We start from the raw sequence: 7,949 nt of genomic DNA on the forward strand, positions 1-7,949 counted from the left end.
TCAACAAATCACTGATTCAAACTCAGAGCTCATAAAACAACTTTCATGACTTTTCATCTTCTATGAACACATTATTATTATCCTATTTTTGCTGTTTTATATATTTTAATTTATAACTCTCCTTTTTTGTTGTAACAGCCTACGTGAGGCAACTTTATAAAGCAACACAAAATAAATGATTATTATTCAATTATTACATCGAGCCTTTAACCAAACTGTGCCCTGTGACTGCTCCTCATCTGTAATGTTATAACCTCTCATCTGTGGTTCCTCTGAAAAACACTGTGGAGACGTGGAAATGGTGGTTTAAGGGCCAGCCATTCGGTGTGATAATGGCTTCTACATTCCACTATTAATTAAGCCCTGAAGGAGAATTCAGGCCCTCATCATAAAAGAGCTATGGCTGCTTTAAAAACTCTGATTGGTACAAGTACTTCCTCATTTGAAGCGGGCCTGCTTCCTTCATGTCCAATTCCTCGGCTGCTCTTCTTTTCTCAGGCAGGAGGTGATTGTACTCGTGCTGTATTTGATCCCGACTGCAGCGCGCTCAGCTGAGACCGCTCAGTTGTCCATCAGCAGCCTGTTTGACGAAGCCGTTCGAGTCTTTTAAAACTCTTTCTGCTTTTCTGAAGTATAATCAGCTCTCCTCCAGAGACACGTGAGTTATTCTGCTGAATAATAAACTCTTAAATTTAATAAAACACAAGCCTCTGTGCGACCTGAGCGGGCAGCAGCTTTGTATTTCCCCCGTCATCAGGTTGATCTTTTAAACCGCTCTCTTCTATGGCAGAAATTTTACTTTAGCCACAAGATTGTGTTCTAACAATAACAATTGATACAGCTACATTGATAGATAATATATTCACAAATAAAATTGACCATGAAATAGTAGGTGGACTTCTTATAACTGATATAAGCGATCATCTTCCTGTTTTTGCAATTTTTCAAAATTATTTTGGGATTAAAACTAAACAAAAGAATCAAATATTTGATATGATACGACATAGAACAACAAGAGCCATTGCTGCCCTCCAGGTGGACTTAAAGGAACACAATTGGAATCAGGTTTTTGCAAATGAAGATTCAAATAGTGCATATGATGCATTCTTATCAACTGTAATTTCACTATATGAAAAACATTGTCCTTTAATGAAAATCACTAGAAAGAATCACAGATCAAATAAGCCATGGATCACAAAGGGGATAGAAGATGCATGTAAAAAGGAAAATAATCTATATAAGAGATTCATAAAACAGAGGACAAAAGATGCTGAAATAAAGTACAAGTTATATAAAAATAGATTAGTAAATATTATAAGAACAAGTAAGAAAGAATATTACCACAAATTATTGGAGCAAAGTAGAAGTAACACACAAGAAACATGGAGGATATTAAATAGTATAATCAAAAAGGGCTCAAAAAATAAGAATTATCCAGATTATTTTAAAAAAGATAAAGATATTGTGCTTGATAAAACTAAAGACATTGCAAATGAATTTAATGATTTCTTTGTAAATGTTGGCTTTAATTTAGCAAAAGAAATTCCAGAGTCAAGAAATAATAACGACCTAAATAAACATATTACTCAGAATGTGTCCTCCATGTTTATTGGTGCTGTAACTCATAGAGAAATAATTAACATTGTGAAGACATTTAAAAATAAAAAGTCCACTGACTGTTTTGGTATTGACATGATATTAGTTAAAAGTATTATAGAATATATAGTGCAACCTTTCGCATACATTTGTAATCTGTCCTTTCGAACTGGTGTGTTTCCCTCACAAATGAAAATAGCAAAAGTTATTCCAATCCATAAAAACGGAGAGAGATGTCAGTTTACCAATTATAGGCCAATATCACTGCTCCCACAGTTCTCAAAAATTTTAGAAACGTTATTTGTTGATAGACTTGATAAATATATTGAGAAGCATAATCTCCTAAGTGATAACCAATATGGCTTTAGAGTGAAAAGGTCCACTTCGATGGCAGTGATGGAACTTGTTGAAGGGATATCTAATGCTATAGATAATAAGGAATATACTGTTGGTGTTTTTATAGACTTAAAAAAGGCGTTTGATACAATTGATCATTCTATATTAATGAATAAACTAGAGAGATATGGCATAAGAGGGTTAGCATACAAGTGGATGAAAAGTTACCTGGATGACAGATATCAATATGTCGAATTCAATAATGTCAAATCTAAGCAGTTGAAGGTAACTTGTGGTGTTCCTCAGGGCTCTGTGCTGGGCCCTAAATTATTTATATTATATATAAATGACATATGTAGCATTTCCAAACTGTTAAAATGTGTATTGTTTGCTGACGATACCACTCTGTATTGCTCAGGTAAAAACCTAGAACAGCTTCTGACTACAGCGGAAAAGGAGTTAAATATATTAAAAAATTGGTTTGATGTAAATAAGTTATCATTAAATATAAATAAAACAAAATTGATTATTTTTGGCACTAGACAAATGAAAAATGTATCTAAAATAAGGGTTAATGGAATTGAAATTGAAAGAGTGTACAAAAATAAATTTCTTGGAGTGATAATTGCTGATAAGCTGAGTTGGAAGTCTCATATAAACCATGTGAAAACAAAAATGTCAAAAACCATTGCTATTCTCTATAAAACAAAGCATGTCCTGGACAAAAAATCATTATACACACTTTATTGTACTGTGTTGCTTCCATATATGACTTACTGTCTGGAGATATGGGGTAATGCATATAAAACGTACACTCTTCCTATTTTCAAGTTGCAAAAAAGAGCTATAAGAATTATAAACCAATCAAACTATATAGAACCAACTAACATTTTGTTTATTAATCTGAATACCCTGAAATTTTATGATTTAGTTGAATATAAAATGGCACAGATAATGTATAAAGCACAAAATAACTTGCTTTGCCCCAGTACTCAGAAGCTGTTTAAAGTCAGAGAGAGTCAATATGACTTAAGGGGAACAGATTTCTTTAAAAAGAACAAGATGAGGACAAATATAAAGCAGAGATGTGTTTCTGTTAGAGGAGTTAACCTGTGGAATAGTTATGACAGTGATTTAAAAAGGTGTAGTTCATTTTCCTTGTTTAAAAGTATGTTTAAAAATAGAGTATTAGAAAAATATATATATCAAGAATGAAAAGAGCAAAAAAAACCAAAACAACCCCCCCAAAAAAACTCTTGATTCTTTTGCTTTGATGTAGTTACTTATCTAAGGTGGAAAGTTTTTTTTTCTTGTTTGTTTGTTTTGTTTTTGCTTTGTTTTATTATTTGCTTCGAGCCCTGTGTACAGGAGCTGCATGCAAAAAGATCTTTTGTTAAAAGGGTTGGCGTAATAAGCAAATGCTTCAGCCAATACCTTTTGATTAGCCTTGTCTCATGCTTTCTTGCTTTGTGGTAGATCTTTGTTCTGTCTTCACTGAGATATTTGAATGCTAATCAATAAAATCAAATCAAATCAACAAATCAACTGTTAGCGGTGACCAAAGTTACGCCAATATTAACTGCCCAACACTTCCGTTCCTCTAATCTGTCCTCTACTGTCCAGTTGAAGCTCCAGCAGTGAGCCCAGCAGCAGAGACAGACAGGTTTGGACCATTTATAGTGTGGGGATAACTTCAAACTTCACCATCTCGTCCAGTACGAACACTTCTGCCTCCAAAAGTCTAAGAAGGTGGCGACCACAAATCTCATCAGCGCTTCAAAAGCACTCTCAAATGTCACATCCTGACCTCCTGTCCTCGTATCCTCGCCTGAACCAGGAGAGGAGGTGAGGATGAGATTTACAGAGGATTTAACGACGTGAGAAGGCCTCACCTTAGAGCCTCGTTTTAAAGAGCTGTCATTAACCAAGTCACAGGACAGAACTGATGTATTTTATGATGCGCTCGTGGAGTAAGTTTGGTTGGCTGGTCACTCTTGTGAAGGTGTGGATAACGACTCTCACAAGCCTTAGAAATGCCTCTGTGACTTTTCGGACTGATGATGTCACCGATGTTGTTCCTCAGCTGGTTCTTTATATCGTGGCGTGATCGTGATGTGCTGCTGGTTGAGATCTTTCAGCCTGTTTCACTTTGTCAGACAGCTTCTGTTTAAGAGGTTTATGATTCAGCAGGTGTCACAGTGATCAGCTTTGCTGTGGCAGTGAAACTGGACTCAGTCACAGTTAATTCATGATTTAACAAAGAGAGCCGGCAGGTTGGGATAATTTGATGCCTTAATAAACGAACTCGTCATCTAAAAACCGGATTGTGTGTTTACTCTGATTATCTTTGTGTAATCTAAAAATTTGTTTGATGATCTGAAACATGTAGGTGTGACAAATATGCAGAATCATGAAGGGGTATATACTCTTTCTTCCTTATTGCTTGTGTCAATGAAATATTGTTTCATGAAGACTCGAGGTAACTTTTGGATATGACTGCGTGACTCGCACAGTAACGGTCAGAGTGTGCGTGCTTATGGATTAACGTGGATGTGAGGGACACACCAGGCTGTACTCTGACTTTTTGAGCCTTTGTGTGTTTTGCCTCACGATTCAGAGCTTTTAATCAAGTGTACCTACATCTGTCATTGACATATATGTATTAAAAAAACAAAAAGAACTGATGCCGAGCACTGAGTGACACTTGGGTGACTAACAGACAAGATGAACAGCATCCCTCTGAGTGGTTTTCTTTGCAGCTGATGTGAGTCATCAGTGATCATTTCCTCAGGGAGACACTGTTCTGCTCTGTAAGTGAGAGCTCTCACATTCATTTCCCTGCTGTCCTGAAAGTGTCCATTAACAGCCTGAACGTCTGCATAAATGGCAACATGACTAAAATGTAAATGCAAAGGCTGTCGTGTGAAATTAAGAGTCTATGTAATCTAGCAGTCTGGGGTGTCCTCGAGCCTCTGAGATTGATTTCTGAAGAATATGGCTGGAAACACTCATTATTTCTCTGATGAGACCCAAACCAGCAGCAGGGCCGTGCAGAGACGTTTAAAGGGGCGGGTGCTTAAAGCTACAAAGGGGCACATTGAACCAGGCTGAATAACAACAACACACATTCATGAAGAATCTAATATGGGCAACAAGGCAAAGCAAACGTAGCCTATGTTTTACCTGATGGGTACAATGTTGCTGTTAAGGTGTTGCTGCTGCTCCTGCTGCTGATAGTGCTGGAGGGCAGGGCTGTGCTGATCTGAGACTGCAGACATTAAAAAGTCTGTAGGAGAGATGGTAGCTGATTAAACAAGTGTCATGAGATAATAACAACATGCAAAGATTGGTGACAGCGCTTGGAATCACAAGGCAACAAAAAACCGAGAAATAAACTAGACTGTGAATCACTCTTTGCTTCTCTTCTTCCTTCCATCCCATCATTTCATATATTAGATTAGATTAGATTAGATGAAACTTTATTAATCCCTCGGGTGGGTTCCTCCGGGAAATTCAGTTTCCAGTAGCAAAGCACCGAAAGAAGTTGCATGTTACAGATACATTAAGGGGAATGAGAGTAAGGATACAAGCATAAATACACCATACATACACATATATAGATACAGAATATACAATATGGATAAATAGGATTGCTCATTTGAGTGAGTATATTGCACAGTGGTTATTGCACAGTCAAATATAAGAAAAAAGACAAAACAAAAACAAAAAACAAATATTGCAAATATTGCACAGTGTAGAGAAGCACCTACAGCTCAGTTGTTCCCGCCCTCCCTTGTCCCCCTGTTTCTCCTCCCTCTCCCCTCCAGTGAGGAGTTAAACAGTCTGATGGCGTGTGGGACAAAGGAGCTTTTAAGTCTGTTGGTTTTTGACTTTGGGAGAAGCAGCCTGTCGCTGAATAGGCTCCTCTGATTGTTTACGACCGTGTGCAGAGGATGCCCGGCATTGTTCATAATGTCCATCAGTTTCTTTAAGGTCCTCTTCTCTGCCACTGTCACCAGAGTGTCCAGCTTCATGCCGACCACAGAGCCCGCCTTCCCGATTAGTTTCTCCAGCCTGGATGAGTCCTTCTTTGCTGTGCTGCTCCCCCAGCACACCACGCCATAGAAAAGGACTCCTGCGACCACTGACTGGTAAAACATCCTCAGGAGCTTCCTGCAGATGTTGAAAGACCTCAGCCTCCTGAGGAAGTACAGTCGGCTTTGGCCTTTTTTATACAGGTGCTGCGTGTTGCATGACCAGTCCAGTTTGTAATCACTCTCCACTTGCTGTCCATCTGAGAACAAGACACAACTTGCTATTGCAATAAACTATTATTTAATTATCCACACTTAACAACTCTTACACTTAATCTATAATAAAATGATGACAGAAAAATGTTATAGAAGCAAAACATTTCAGTTGTGCTTATTCTTTTTGTTTATACTGGAATACCTCTCCAACAACTGGTACATGTGTTAATGTTACCTGTGCTCTTTGTAATCCAGCTGCTGAGGGATCCACTACCTTTAGTAGCCTCACACAGCTCCTACTGTTTCCTCCTCATGTCCTTACCAGCCATGTCTGGACAATGTTATATCATGAGTAATCATTTAAAAATCCATATACATAAAACACACACATGCACACACAGTGACATTTTAGACCTTCTTCAGAATACTGTGTATACTGTGGGCACAAGTTTCCATCATGGTGCTGATCCAGAATCCTTCCCTTATTATTTATTACTAGAGCTACAATAATAAAGCAATGAGGGGAAAAAAGTAATAAATATGAAATAATGTATTTATGATGATTCCATTTGTTTCACTATCCACTCTGTGCAGGGAGAAAGCTTATTACATTTTTAAACTGTAGAGATACAATAATTTTGCTGCTGTAAAATCAGCATTTTGTCTTATTTAAAATATAAATCTAATATAATCTGTTTCTTAATGTATGTTCTTTAAAATACAGCGTGTTTTTGAAATATTATAATTATAATCATTATTATGTGGACATGCATATTAGATCGTTTTAAGTGAAATATAATCCCTCCAGAAAGGCAGGAAAAGCCCGGAAACTTACTTTAAAACTAAATATGTTCCCTAAAACGGTGACAGAGCTACAGACCCATGACAGCCTTACACAGGTAGCCAGCAGCTGTGACCAGCACTACTTGTGCAGTTAATAAAAGGACAGGTAATGTTTGTCGCGCTGTTGCACACACAGCACGCTCGTTTGTTTCAGTTCGTCAGTTGCAACAAGACAGCTTACCAACGTGTACGTAATAAGCCAATACTCCTGTGTGCTACACACTACAGTGTACGCTGTACACCTACTTACTGGTTGTGTCGCATCAGTCTGTGTCTCTGAGTTAACTTGTGTTTCTCCTACAGCTCCGGACCGCAAAAAATGCACGTGCTCTTTGTGAGCTCGTTCCCGGCTCGTAACCAGCGCGTTCTGCCGTCAAGGGCGATCATTGGTTAAATGTGATCATGTGACTGATGCAAGCCAGATCCTTTTATTTAGCAAAACTGTGACTAATAGTTAAATATTATTGTTGAGAGGCACAGACAGGACTCCGCACGCACACACACATATAAAACAAATAATTAAAAATTAAAAAATAACAATTGCCTCAACAAAAGGGCACTTTGGGCACCCATCAGGAAAGGGGCGGGTGCTCAAGCCCCTTCCGCCCCCCCCTCTGCACGTGCCTGACACTGAGCTCGAGCGCTGCTCCACCAGCTACAGGTTTAATATCAGATCAACAACAGTAGAAAAACAGAGACAGAGACTACCAGACAAAAAGAAGAATAGGAAATCCAACATCATCCAACAGGCTCTTTAAAATAATTCCTCTGTACAGTATTTACACACACACACACTGAGGAGGAGGAGCCTGTCACTCAGTCAGTACAAGGAAGCAGTCTGAATACTGCCCTCTGATTGGCCGGCACTCCTTCATCCAGTGTTCTCTTTATTTCAGGTGAAGCTGAGATGCATCCAGGTAACGG

At 38.2% G+C, this 7,949-nt stretch overlaps 1 long non-coding RNA gene across 1 annotated transcript; it reads right to left on the bottom strand.

The window, feature by feature from the left end:
* Positions 1-5,394: 5,394 nt before the first annotated feature.
* LOC146370093 (uncharacterized) lies at positions 5,395-7,949 on the bottom strand. Its single transcript, XR_014797458.1, has 2 exons — positions 7,276-7,949; positions 5,395-6,513 (listed from the first exon to the last, which is right to left on the bottom strand). It is a non-coding gene; the product is annotated as an uncharacterized LOC146370093 (long non-coding RNA).

This window comes from Perissodus microlepis, chromosome 17 (assembly GCF_051167445.1).
Source record: "Perissodus microlepis isolate ML-2025 ecotype Zambia chromosome 17, ASM5116744v1, whole genome shotgun sequence".
Taxonomy (NCBI): Eukaryota; Metazoa; Chordata; class Actinopteri; order Cichliformes; family Cichlidae; genus Perissodus; species Perissodus microlepis.